This window comes from Spermophilus citellus (genome assembly GCF_964194105.1).
Source record: "Spermophilus citellus genome assembly, chromosome: 3".
Taxonomy (NCBI): Eukaryota; Metazoa; Chordata; class Mammalia; order Rodentia; family Sciuridae; genus Spermophilus; species Spermophilus citellus.
This window is the reverse complement of record NC_138184.1, coordinates 77,836,019-77,850,637: the sequence shown is the minus strand read 5'-3', so window position 1 is coordinate 77,850,637 and position 14,619 is coordinate 77,836,019. Positions and strand designations below refer to the sequence as shown.

The window sequence follows — 14,619 nt, the reverse complement described above, 5'->3', positions numbered from 1 at the left end:
ATAACTAAGGCTAAATTGGCAACAGAGATTATCAGTACACACATTAAGTGGGATGGAATTGTATGGTTTAAGGGCCATAATTAGAGCCTGAACTTCTGATCTTTGGGCAGACAGTTTAGGAACAGGGTGTCGAATTACGTGAGATCCATCAAAAGCAACAGCAAACCCCCCTTTTGCTCCGTCTGTATAAACAGTCTGAGCTCCCGGGATAGGTTCCCCTTTAATAATTTTAGGAAAAATAATAGGACATTGTTTAAGGCCTCCTAGAAGTTTATGTCGGGGAAAGTAAGTATCAATTTGACCTTTGAAATTACAAAGAAAAAGACACCAAAAATCATGTTCTTGTTGTAATTTTAAAATTATATCCTGGATATAAGGTTGAATGAGAATGTCAAAAGTTTTTCCAAACAATGCATCACCCAAATATTAGGCTTTCCAGATCAGATTTATCACTAGTTTATAAAAGGGAGTTATCACCCGAGAGTTAGAAGCGGGTAAATGGACCCAATAGATGGGACCTGTTTGCCAAAACACTCCAGTAGGAGTTAATTTTGAAGGCAGGATTATAAATGATAGGGGTATAGAATAATCTATCTGGGTAACCTGCATCTCTTGTAAGGCTGTTTCCAGTAACCTGAGTGCCTTCAAGGCTTTTGGAGTAGGTTTTCACAGGGAGGTGGGTGAGGGGTCTCCTCTCAAAAGGTCATACAGGGGTTTAAGTTAGTAGTTCAATATACTTAATGGTTAATCAACAATGCGAATTTATTTACTAAAATTAATCTTTATCTGAAACAGTAAGAATTATTAGGCAATAAGGATCTTTCTTTAAAGAAATAAACTCACATTTTAATAGGTGTTTGTCATGTCAAAATATGGACAAAATTTTAGCTCACATTAGTATGGTTAAATTAGGAAAATAAACTGAAATATCTTTAAGTTAATTATAGTCAGTTTAGTATATGAAATTTTTTCTCTCTTTTTTGTTTAGATAACAATATAAAAATCTTTTTACTTAGGGAAATGAATAGAAAGACCTTATTTTACCCAAAGATGATTTCTTTCTTCTTCTTAGGATCCATGTGTGCTTTGTCTTTGTTGGAACATCTTGTTCTTTAAAAAAAAATACACTTTGGAACAATTTCTGAAAACCTTAGGATCTATAAACAAATTATTATACTTTGATAAGAAATATCAATGAAAATATAGTTAAAACCCTTAGATATTTTGTAGAAATAATTATAATAATTTATCATCTTATGAGTTTAAACAGTAACTTTGAGAAGGAGAAACTACGTGATTGCATTTTCACTTAAAAGCAAATTTACAGTAAACACATTTATCTCAAATATCTGTAACTGAAAAGGCAGAGTATCTGAAAAATGTAGATATAAAACATAAATTATGGGTTTCCTGTTGAAGAAAAACAATTAGGCAAATATATATAAACTAATCAATTAGGCATGTGCTAATTAATTTATAGATTAACAAATATAGGTTATTTAAATATCTAAAAAATATATATTAAGAATAAGAACTTAACTTATAATTGTATTAACTTTATGTAACCACGTGGTCTTAAAATATTTGGATCCATGTTAATTTATTTTTAACTAGGAGTGCACTCTTCTATGTGACGTCACTTGATGTACTGAAATAAGATCCTTGAGTATACATTTTTATTTTTATAGTTAGCAATGAAAATAAGGATTTTTTGGTCATCACAGGAACTTTGCCGGCTTGTTCCTGTGGCAAGCAAATGTATCCTCATAACCTCCAAAATTAAAGGTAAAATATAAAGAAGCATATTTGATATCTCTCATCAATAGAACATTATTTAGTAACACAACTATAAAGAAAAAGTCAGGTTATTTAACTTAGAATTAGCTTAAATTTAGGACTGTAACATAGAAACCTGTAGAATTAAATTTTGTCTGAAAAAGATATTTTTTGTTAGCATTGATAGGCAGGCATGTTTCAAAAATATAGGCTCTGAGTAGCTCCGGTAGAAATCTGAAACACAGCAAAACAGGTCAGTGGCTGGAAGGCGGGACTAGAAGTCCTGTCTGAGTGACTGTGGAAGAACCAATCGGCAGCCCCCAAAAGTGTGGGAGGTGGGACCAGGAAGCCGCTCTTCTGGCTAGGCACCCCATGGTTACCATGGTGATGCAAGCAACATGGAGTCCGCTGCTCATTTTGGAGGCAAAAGTTCCCCAAGGTTTCCTAGCCGATTGCATTTTGTTTGATTTTGTCTGCATTTTTCCCCGCCTGGCCAAGATCTTACTGCGGTAGCAGCTTGTTCTGTCTCTGGACCGCCCCGTACACTCTGGCTTCCGGGGCCCGGGGTGGGCCCCTGTTCCCGTTTCCCGGCTGCAGTGGGCGTCCCTGAGCATCAAACTTGGAATTACGCTCGCTGCTGTAGCTATCTGAGCATAGACCCCAGGACCATAATTAATTTGCTGATTTATGATAGCATATTGTCCTGAGCCTGTTAAAATTTCAAGGTTACACTGTGGGAAGCCGGCGTCCTGATTGACTCAGGCTAGCTCACGACACCTCTCTTGATTTTCACTTTTCCACAACAACAACAACAACAACAACAAAAAAAATCCCTCCGGACAATACAGCCCTGCAAAGTTGTTGCCAGTCACTAGGTGTCAGCTGATTGGCAGAGAAAAACTCGAAGAGAGTCAATGTAAAGGGGGCATGGGGTCTGTAATTAGTAATTGCCTCCTTTAGTTGTTTAATGTCCTTAAAGGCTAAAGAAACATACACTCTGGCCGGCTGTCCATCGGCATCCAGGTTTTCAATTACTGGAAAAGTTTGGGATATCTTAGGCTGCCACTGAACACCCCCCCTGCCTTCTGGGGTTGTCCTCGTTCCAATCGGGGTTATAAGGAGGGAGCGCAACAGGGATCGGGGCCGTAGATGCTTTAAATCTTGACTTCTTCATTCGACCCTCCAGTTCCTCTATCTCCCTTTCCAGTTCCTCCTCCTGCCAGCTGTTACCATGGAGCCCAGTTAGTAACTCCCTTATCTTAGAAATGTACTCAGCACTGTGAAGCCCAGCTCAAGGCCAGAGGCCTTGTTACATATTTGTGTGAAAAACTAGTAAGGGAGTGTCTAGCGCCTGGAGTGCTGATCTTTTCAGACAGTAGCCAAATAAAACAGGACACAGCAACAAAAGAAACACAGAAAACAAAAGTGAAAGTACACAGTGCAGCTGCAATAAAATATGAGGCTCTCTCTTTCTTAGTAGAGGAGCTGATTCCGCTTTGGTCGCGGGTCCCACTAACCGGGACTATCAGGTCCCGCCCACCGGGACTATCGGGTCCCACTCACCGGGACTGTCGGGTCCCACCCACGGGACTGTCGGGTCCCACTCACCGGGACTATTCAGTGCACCACCTCTGACGACTTGCAAGTTTTGATTCTCCCGGGTTTCGGCACCACTTGTCGCGACCCCCTTGCCCGCAAGGAAGACGCAACACCGGGAATCTTCTTACAGCTGTTTATTCAGGCTCTGCAGAGTTCTTCCTCCCCCGGAAGCCCCTCCCAGCCTTAATAAAGTATCCGAACACCCAATGTGAAGCTGCCACGTGGAGCTTTCTCATAGGGTGTCAAAGAACCAAGTGCCAACTCTCCCAAAGAAGGAGTTGTTTGTCACAGACCACAACGAGGCCGGCGCCATCTTGTAATGGCGACCGGTCTGAAGAAACGGCTCACCACAGGGAAGGCTTCACAGAACACCCAGGGACAAGACTGGGGTAGGAACCCTAGCCCCTGGGCACTCAAGAGGTTATCCCAAATAGACACCAACAGAAGAGAGGGGGGGGGACTCATTCTAGGCTGCACCTGTCTGGTCCTCCAATGGACCATGAGGGCAGAGGGATTCAGAGCCAGATCAGACTAGGCAAGTTGACCAGGGTCCAGCCCTGTGAGGGTGGTCCTCAGAAAGAAGCAAAGACTCCTATGTCCTTGGAGCCCCTTAACCATGGGAATTGAGAGCTTGATTGTTCAGGCATCAGACTCCTGCCTTCCTCAAAGTGCATGTTAAATTCACGAGATGTTAAATGAGAAAGCAAATGGAAGGCTCAGAGATCGACTTGGCCGCTAGGTGAATTCAAGATTCATTAGGGACTGTGAGGCTGGGTGAGGGCTTCTGTGCCCCATAGTCTGGGGCAAGGAGCGGTCCCAAGAACATATTAGAGACAAAGGTCTTAGAATGAGGAGATGGGCAACTTGAAGGAGCCCCCATTTCTCTGGGTACAGACAGACAGACTTTGAGGAACAAAGACCCTTTCCCATGGCAGAGACTCAAGAAGAGACCCTTTGGGGTGAAAATGGGTTCTTTAGTAAAAACACTGGCCCTCAAAGCCAAGGAGTCAGGTCAGAACTGACCCATAATGAAACACACTGGAGTTCTGGAGAGCTCAGAGGACAGACAGAGACTACAGGTAGACCAGAAAGATATCAGAAGGAGGCAGGGCAGGAAGGCAAGGGTGAAGTATTTGTGTGAAAGACCATGGTCTAACAGGTGCCAGGCAAGGTGACACCCAGGTGTCCTGGGTTGCTTAATGCCTGTGAACATGGGGAATAGTTTAATTCCCCAACACACTCACTACATTACACATGCTCCAACACAGAGTTCCTGAACAAGAAGACACTCCTCACACACTGAGCATAGGGGCTCCTGAGTGGACACCAGAAGACTGATCCCTTTAGCCTGGTATATTTTCCAGGTCAGCCCAAGGCTGGGCCCTCACTCACCCTGTGCCCACCCTTCTCTGAGGAGCTCCAGAGCAACAAGGCCACTCTGCTGTGGCCGATCAGTGACTTCTACCCAGGTGTTGTGACTGTGGACTGGAAGAGAGATGGCACCATGGTCACCCAGGGTGTGGAGACCACTCATCCCTCCAAACAGACCAATGATAAGTACATGGCCAGCAGCTACCTGAATGTGACAGCAGATGAGTGGATCTCATGAGACATACACCTGCCAGGTCACTCCTGAAGGGAGCACCGTGGAGAAGAGTGTATCCCCTGAACAGTGTTCTTAGTCCCCAGACCCTCATTCCAACTTGGAGCTAAAAACCCCAGGGAAGCTTCTCTCCTCCCAATGCTACCATCCCAGCCCTTCTCCCTCAACCCAGAAACCCCTCAATAAACAGCCTCCTTTTCAACCAGAAATCATGGTCTTGTTTATTTTAGTTTACACAGTTCCCATCGTAACTTTGACCATCCCCTCAGTGTCGTCAAAGACTTTGAGCCAAAAAGGCCAGGAAAGTCCCCTGATAGTACCCTGGAAGATCCACAGGATGTTCTACAGGAAGGGAAGGTCTCTCAGCAGGAATTCAGCCTGCATATTTTTACCTAGCCATCCTGTACTTGCTCCTCTTGTGCAGACTTGCTCAACCCCCTCACTCCCAGGATCAGTCTCTTCTTGGATCCCCAAGGCCTCCAGGAGAATGTGTGAGCTCCCTTCCCTGGAGCAGTCTGAATGTCACTCCATTCTCGAATGTCCTTTCATCTCCAGCCTAAGCCCCCATCACTGAGGCCATCCTTCTTTTCCCCTTTGTCTCCCTTTTCCCATCTGTAATCCCTGTCCTTGCTGCTTAGAGATACTTGTTCTCTCTTTTGTGTCAACCCTGCTCCTACCTCCCTGAAGACACTTCCTGGGTCCCATAGCACTGCCCACTCCCAGCCCAATAGCACTTATTGATAGGATACTCAGTCCATGTAACCTGGCGATTCATCCTACACTCCCCTCTTGGTACCCCTGGTCTATTTGTGTCCCTCTATTTTCCAGTCCCCTGAGAGGCAGGAATCAGTGTTTCTTCTCATGGACCCACCATAGGTATCCTAAGGTTGTCAGTGGGTCTAATGTGTTCAAAGTCAGTAGCCACATTCTGAGATACCTTCCACATACTTGTGTGCAAGCTGATGCACCTTCTTAACAACTTGGTGTAGGCTCCCTGCTGTTGTAGGAACACCCCCACATAAACATATATGCCCGCAAACAAACATGCACCTTTCCACACAAAATGCATATAACAAGCATATGCCCTTTGATACACATTTTCATGTTGCGCATCTGTATGAATGGATCAGGAAGACTCCAGGTAGCAGAAGAGGCAGTAAAGCCCTGTGGGGTCATGAAAATGATCATCAAATGTCATCACCAAAATCCCAGAATAATGGTCTCTGTGGTAGGCCACTCACATTGGGGAAAGGGAGGAAGTTTCTGTCCATTCCAAGAGTGGCAATGAGTTGAGAAGAAAGCTTGGGAAGGGCTGTGCTCAGGGAGCAGTATGTGACTTTGGAGAACTAAGGAGGTACTTGTTGAGGAGGACACTTCAGGGATTCCAAGCTGCTGGTGTGTGTCCCTGTGTGAGCTCTACAGGTTAATGGGCCACCACAAGGAAGTGCACTGAGGGCCTGGTGCTGGGATCCCATTCTGCTTATGGGATCTGCTTATGTCCTTCTCATGAGGGTTACCATGTGTGTCTCTAGGCTAAAGGTGCACCCAGTGATTGTGACAATATGAACAGAGGCTGACTGCTTCATGTGTGCACAAAGGACATGTTGAAGCAAGTATGTGCACAGGTGCATGTGTAAGTCAGAAGAAGGTCAAGGGGAAAGCAGAGATCCCACACTTAGAGCTTATGGAATAAACTCTACTGTGAATAAGGGAAATCTACCAACCTCTTATCCGGCAACTACCCCTGGAAATTTAAATCAGGATCATCAGTCACGAGATTTATACCGCTGTTAGAATATTGTATTATTAGAATATTATTTTTATTAGAATATTACATAATGTGTGTTTGTCCAGTATATTCCTGTGACATAATTTTGATTATTCTCTGAATATTAAGGAGAGAACAATAAATCTTGGAAAACATGGATATATTTGATTTGTCAAATATCTATATCTATATATCTATATCTATATATATATGTATATATAATATATACTTATATATTATATATACACATATAAAACCATCATCCAGTCAGTAATTTTAAGGTTTTCATATTATTTTTGGAAATTACAAAAAAAAATTATAAGATGAGGAGAAAGTTATTCAGAGCCCTATTACCTCATAGGATTGCCATTAATTTTTGATTTTTTTCATTTTCGTCTTTTAATATCATAGTATATACATATATATGTGTGTGTGTGTGTGTGTGTGTGTGTGTGTGTGTGTGTATAATTTAAATATAGAAAAGAAAGAAATCCTCTCCAACCCTTGGGATGACTCAAGATGATCCTATTCCACAGCTTTTAAAGAAGTCATGTTCCAGCTCAAGCAGAAGCAAGAATTCTCACACACCCATGGACTGAGCACCCCCTGGGAAAGAAGGCTGAACCATGGGCTTCTGGTGCAACTGCAGGAGGGTCTGGGCTATAGTGCAAAAAGTGGTTCAAGTACATATCTGTGTCACAGTGTGCTGTGTTTGGCAGTGGGGCCAAGGTGACCGTCTTTGGTGAGTTTCCCCCTTCCTCTCCCATTTGGTGGATTCTCTCTCCTTTCTAGCCTTTCTGGAACTGAGGTTTCAACCTGTGCAGGAATCTGTCATCTTTGCCCCTCCTCATCTGCTTACTCATTTTCTCCAGTTCTTCCCCTAGTCTTAGTTATTTGCTGGGGCAGGATACAAATGACCCTTTCCTGTGCCCTGCTGGAAACTCCCTCTGGCCCAAGGGACATTCTCAAGGGTTTTTCTTTGACTGATTTTTGGAGTATCAGGAGTATCTTTGGAGTATCTTTTTTTTCTCAGGACAGATGGCACCTTCCAAGAACATTTCTGAGGGATTTCACCTTTTTCTCATGAAGATGCCAGGTCTATCCATGACTGCCTCCAGCACAGCTGCAGCTGGGTCTAAGGGGTTAGGGTAAGGCAGGAAAGGGTTTTTGCACAAGCTGTGTCACAATGTTTTTGTGTTTGGTGAAGGAATGGGCTGACAGTCCTGGGTGAGTGACTCATTACCCCAATTTCTTTGTTATCCCCAAGGATTATAAGTGTTTCCTCCTGGTTGTGTTGTGCCATGTCTCAAGTTGGGGTTAAATATTCTCCATGGATTTGAGCCCTGGGGTACTGAACTCTTGCTTTTCTGTTAAGACCCCATGAAAACACAGATAGTACCCAAGACCTTTCAACTCTGACATCAGAGAAAAGAAACTGGACAGGATAACCTTTGGATACTCAGCTGTCTTTCTCTCTATTTGTGCCATATATTTTCCCTCAGATGTGCTGTGTTGTTCTGTCTTCCATTGGCCTAAGCCCTATCTGATGAGCTGTGTGAACATGTGGACTGAGGCACTCTCTTATGGGGAAGAGGGATTAGGTGCTACAAGGAGCTGAAATTAGTTGAATTAAAAAGAAATAGAACACCTAAGGCTGGGAAATCAGAGGTCAGAATATCATGTGCCCAAGGCTGTGAGTCTCATAATACAGAGCCAGACAAGTAGGAGATAGAAGGGATCCTTAAACCCCCATGGTTTTCTAGGTGAAGGGCCCAGAGCCACATTGGGACTCTTGAAACTTAGTCAAGAGAAATAAAGGAGGAGAAGACTGTATACATGATGCTGGGTACAGACTCACTGAAGGACATGATATGGCAAAGTGAGCTCCTCAGAAGTATGAGATCCTGAACTCATAGAAAATACTTGCCAGTGAAGAAAACCAACATATCTGCCCTGTGGCAAGGACCCTTACCTTGAGACCATGCCAGAAAGTCAGACTTTTAGGAACAAAGACCCTTACCCATTGCAGAGACTGGAGGAGATGCATTGGGGTGAAAATGGGCTCCTTAGTAAAAACACTGGCCCTCAGAGCCAAGGAATCAGGTCAGAACTGACCCATAATGGAACACACTGAAATCCCAGAGAGCTCAGAGGACAGACAGAGACCACACATGGACCAGACAAGATGTAGGGACAGGAAGGCAAGAGTGACATATGTGTGTGAAAGGCCATGGTCTAAGAGATGCTAGGTAAGGTGATACACAGGTTTACCAGGTTGTTTATAGCATAGGAACATGGAGAATAGTTTAAGAAAGAAGAGGGAGAATGTTCTTCATCTCTTATCCTCAGTCTCTTCTTGGGGGCAATGCAAAGTTGGGTGGAAGGTACTAGAGTAGATGTCCCCACAAAGGCAGCCTCATCTAGACCCACGGGCCTGGCATATGCTCTGTCAGTCCAGCTCTCAGGGTAGGTGTTTAGGCTCAGGAGCAATCTCAGAAGGTGGCAGGGATACCATGTCATACCTGGTACATGCAGCTGGGTGACTCCACTTCTCAGGGGCCTTGTGTGATGGTGTCCAGTAAGGTGCAGCACCTGGTCCCACCCCTGCCTCTCACCACTCATAGCACCTCAGCCTGAGAGGCCATAGTTTAAGAAAATAGCTCTTTATTCCACATCATCCAATATTTTTACACAGGTAAAACAAAATGCATATCTCTATATTCTGCAATCTTGGTGGGAAACTGCATTCTGGAACAAACGTAACCCCAAACCCTATAAACATGATGGGGTAGAGATGGGGTTGGGCTGGTGGGGAGGCAACCATCAGGGAGGACTGGCCTGCCCAATGGGCCTGTCCCTGGTGCTGGCTGGCAGCATGGTGGGAGACGCCCTAGGTACACACAGCTGGCTGCTGAGAGGTTCTGAGGTCTGATAGCTGGTCAGCAGGGTGCAAACATTGTCCACAATATCAGCACAAGGCTAAGGGCCACAACCCTGCGTTTTGTGGTCAGGGCTGGAAGGGCACCTGAACCCTCTGCAACTCTTGCTCCGCTGCCACCACTTCCCGCCTGTCCTAGATGACACTGACTGCGGGTGCGGTTCTTGCGGGAACAGCCTGGCCTCCGGTGAGGACCAGTGGTGTGGACTCCTGGTGACTTAGACCCCTCTGGTATAGTGCAGCCAGTGGGGGCTCTGCAGAGCTGGGCAAGGTCCCAAAGGGAGAGTCACTGATATGACATGGGCCTGAGCCGTTGCCTGGTGGGCTGTCGCCAGGTTGCACACGTCCCTTGAGTACATTGCCAGCAGAGGCTGGCCTATCAGATTCTAGCACCGAGGCCTTGTCTGAAGCGTCTGGCTGGCAGCATTTGGGCAGCCCCAGCAGCTCCTCATCAGTGGCCCCGCTGGTCCAGATGGGATCAACGGGCCTGGCTGCCACAGCACAGCCCTCTAGGTCATTGGCAACCATATGCTTGAAGTCACGACCAGCCAGGCGCATGGGCAGGTTGCAGGGCACCTCAGATGAGGAACTTCAGAACTTCTCTGCAGGCAGGACCAGAGTGGGCGTGTCTGGCAGTCGCATACCCTGGGATTGTTGTGGAGCCGCAAATACTGTAGAGCACAAAGAGGTGCCAGGGCCTCTGCAGGCAGCATTGAGAGGTTGTTGGCAAACAAGTAGTGTGTCCCGAGGTGGCCAAGGTCATGTAAGGCATGTGAATACACATGGGCCACATGATTCTGGTGCAGGAGGAGACAGCCAAGACTGTGCAGGCCACAGAAGGTGTGCTCAGGCACGCTGGGGATGCGGTTACCATGAAGGAAAAGGTGTGTGAGGTTGCCCAGGTCATGGAAGGCATCATATGGCAGTGCCTGCAGCCCAGTTCCTTGAAGTTAGAGGAACTGAAAGGCAGCCAGGACATGGAACAGGCCAGGGCCCACTTCCTGCAAGCCACAGAGGTTCAGGTGCAGTGTGTGCAGGTGGCCCAGGACTTGGAATGTGGCAGGTATGAAGGTAAGAAGCTGGGCATTGTCGTTGATATCCAGTTGCTCCAGGAGGGTCAGGCCAGAGAACACGGTGGCATCAATCTGGGCCAATGCATTAGACTGTAGCCACAGGATGATGAGATTGTGGCAGGCATGGAAATCAGCAGCTAGCACATGAGAGATGCGGTTGCCATGCAGGAAGGAGAGCTGGGTGGAGGCTGGGATGCCAGTGGGCATGGCCTGCAGGCCTTGTTGAGGGCAGCTTACTGTCACTTTGGGCTACTGTAGCACACACAGGCACCTGGACACAGTGCTGCCACCTGCCAGGCTTGTAGCCACAGCACCCATGCCAGCAGCCAGCTTCCTGTGGGTAGAAGAAAGGGTGGTTAGGGGTAAGAGATCCCTAAGGTTCTGGGAGGCCATGTTGGAGCCAGTTAGTCCCTTGGGATTGGGCCTTAGAGGGGCTGGAGACAGGTCTGAGATGTGGCCTGGGATTTGGAGGTTTGGGGATCCTTGCTTTGCATACCACATAGATGATGCTTGGCTATAACTTGCGCCTGGAGCTATACACTCTAGGAAACCATGTCTAAAGACTCCCCACTGCACCCTTCTGGATGCTCATACCCATAATCAAGGTTAGCCTACTAGGTCACCCAACAAATACCTATGTGGAGGACTGTTGCTCACATCTGCATATACCTTCTTGGGACTCTAGTGAACAGAGTCCTCCAGGACCTGGTCTCCATCCCCATATTCCAATCAATATTCCTGCCAGTACCCAGCCCCCTAACAGCTTGCAGGCCATGCTGGGAGAGGAGGAGATGTGCTCTTGGTAAACATTGTAGGACCACCCAGACTAAGCTCAGGGACTACTAGGAAGTGGGGTTCAGGCAGAGGAGCTGCAATCTAAGTCTCATCCCTAGTCTGTCAGCTGCTGAGATTTGTATAGCTTATGCAGAAATCCTCCTCCCAGACTGTAGAAGGAAACACACTGAGGTTCATAACCCTATGCCCTGCCTAGGCCCTTATAGCTCTTGATAAAATCTAGCAGGTGGGAGTCTGGGGAGTCCCCCTCATTTCATAATGGGGAGTTGTGATTTAATGAAAAAACTGCAAAAAAAAACCCCCACTCTAGGGTTCCAGGGGGTATGAAGTGGGTCTACCTACCAGCACCTCTGCTATCACAGTAACAGGGGTCTGGGTATAGGAAGGGCATGGGGTGAAGAAGTACAGTCTCCACCCCAGAGTACCCTGCCCCCAGCAGGCTGCTCCCTCCTCCACACATCCTCCCTTTTAAGCACTTCCTGACTTGGCTTGGAACACCTCCTGCAGCCTCCTCCCCTGGCCTCATTCTCTCCTTGATGACCTCCCAGGGGAGGAGTTCACTCATCCTAGCCAGTCACTGCATGGTCCCAGTTGCCCTCAACTCTCCAACCCAGGTGCACACTCAACAGGGACAGCCTCCCAGCAGCAATCTCCCCCTTGCACCCTCTCTTTCCTTGAAGGGCCAGACACTCCTGGACTTTCAAGGAGGCTCCATGCTAGCAAAAGACTTCTCCTAGGGCTAGGGCGACCTGGCCTCAACAGCAGGGCCTATTATTCCACCATTAGTTTCCCTGCCCCCTTTGAATGCTGAAGGTTCTTTCAGCCTGCCTTGCCTTCAGGAGTGAGTCTATTAAAATGTGAATCCCCTTGGTAGGGTTATGGCTTATGAGCTAATACTTGAGTTATCAGCTAACACTTCGTTGACAGCTAACACCTGTGTTGACAGCTAACACCTTCCTTGGCAGCTAGCTAAGAGCAGGATTCTGCAGACAGGAGGCCGGCTAAGTGCTGGGGTTGGAGTCGAGAGGGAGAAGGGAGAGAGCCATGGTCTAGCTTCAACCAGCCGGGACTGTGACCCTTGGGCCTTCCATGCTATGCTGGGCCCCCTGCCACAGGGGTCCTCTTCTGCCTAGAGCACAACAATTGCTCTAAATCCAGAGTCCCAGCAAACCAGTTAAGTATAACAGTTATTAAACATGTCCCTGGGTCCTGGGAGCCTGTCCAGGCATCTCCTCTTCTGAACTCTGCCTTGCTGGGTTTGGGGACATTTGTTGGTTGCCAGAGAGATGGCAACCCCAGGATGGGGGTCCAGAAAGTCAGAAGCCCAGGAGCCCCTCAAGCCCTTGGTAACCTTCCCAAGGCTGGCCATGCACGAGAGGCATTTTGGCCTGATGTTCTATTTAAACTACTGACACCCCTGCTTCCTTCTTATGCATCTTCCCTGAGAAAGTGGGGCTTGGCCATGCAGGTTCCCCACAGTGTTTCACCTGCTGTCACAGGCAGGCACTGTGCTATGTAAACTGTATTTCCTAGCCCAGGAATTCAGGAAGACCTGGGTCTGGTTGGGGTGGGGGCTCTCAGGGCTCACTGGTCAGGCACACTGCCATGACTGGGCCACATCACCAGTCAAGCCCAGATAGTGCATATCATCAACTGTGCCATGCTCTTGACTAGGCCTCCCTGAGACTGGGCCATGCCACCAACCTCTCTGTGCCATAATGACAAGTTCCCTGTGCTACCTACCATACATGGTGACCATGTCCCTCACATCATGACTGAGCTAGGCTACCATTGCACCATGTCCTGTGGCCCCCAAGACCTGAGGTGTGGTTTGTGAGTTCACTGGTATAGATGCCCATGTTGACTCCAGACTGAGCCACACAGGGGAGGCAGGCAACTGGGAGAGCAGCCACATGGCACTCAGCCTTCCTAGCAGCAGGTATCAGGCACAAAGACAAGGCTCTATTCCTGCCGAGACAACTGCTTTTTGGAAACCAACTTCTGAGAGTCGGCCCTCCGCACCGGCCCTGCTGTCAGCACAGTGGCCGTGGTGGGCTCTCTTCTGATGCAGCCACAGTAATTGGCTCCAGCCTGGCCCCCCTTGGGGCCTGCTCGCTGGTCTCCATAGCAACCCCTCCCCTGAGCAAGCATGAGGGGGCATCTTTATATGAGATAATCAAACCCAACTTTGCGGCATTGGTTCGTATTCACAGTGGGGGCCCAGGGAATACAGAAAACCCAACCAGGCAGTCGGGAGGGTGTGCCCTGACCTTACGCCACGGCTGCCCCATCTGACCTCTTCCTTCTCTCCACCTTGGAAAGCAACCCCTCCCTACCCACCAAAAAGCCTCACTGGCCCAACCCCCTGCCCTCTGCAGCCTTCTGAACTACAGGGCTCCTGACCTCCAGGGCCAGTCCCCTCCTTGCCCACCTCTCCTATTTTTCTCCCCAACTTGACCATTGATTCTCCCAGGAGATTCTGCCCTCTTCCTGGAGATCAGCCTGGCCACCCCTGCCACTCTCATCATCTCATTCAGGTCCCAACTCTCAGTGCTCATCCAGTGTGAGTGTGACTCCAGACACATCTGGGGAGAAAACAGCCCTGCAAGGGCTCCAGTCCTCACACATAGGAACCACGTGGATTGCCCCTCAGACCCCTGCAGCCACCCAAGAACAGGTGGCTCCTGTGGCCACCTGAGCCTGTGCACAAACTGGTGTCCCTGTTTCCATTCCCCAGGAGCCTGGCTTCCACTGTATAGGAGCTCCCCCCAGACCCAGGTGGGTGGGGTCTCCAGCATGGAGGGGCGAGTTTCCTCTACCCTGGCACCTGCGGTGTAGAGCTCCTCCCCCATACCCAGATGAGAGGGGTCAGCCGCCTGAAGGAGCAATTCCCCTCTACCCTGGCTGAGGTGGTATGCTAGCATTCCCTGACACCCAGGTGGAGAGTTCTCCTGCCTGGAGGAATGAGTCCCTTCTACCCTGGCTAGCATGCTATAGGAGCCCCCACCCACAGGACACCTAGGGGGGAGGGGTCTTCTGCCTGGAGGGGCAAGTCCCCTTTACCCTA

At 48.0% G+C, this 14,619-nt stretch overlaps 1 pseudogene across 1 annotated transcript; it reads right to left on the bottom strand.

Annotated features, from left to right (window-relative positions):
* Nucleotides 1-9,685: 9,685 nt before the first annotated feature.
* Nucleotides 9,686-13,311, bottom strand: LOC308643366 (reticulon-4 receptor-like; annotated as a pseudogene). The gene is made up of 2 exons: nt 13,296-13,311; nt 9,686-11,091 (listed from the first exon to the last, which is right to left on the bottom strand). The product of its transcript is annotated as a reticulon-4 receptor-like (transcript).
* Between the last annotated feature and the right edge of the window lie 1,308 nt (nt 13,312-14,619).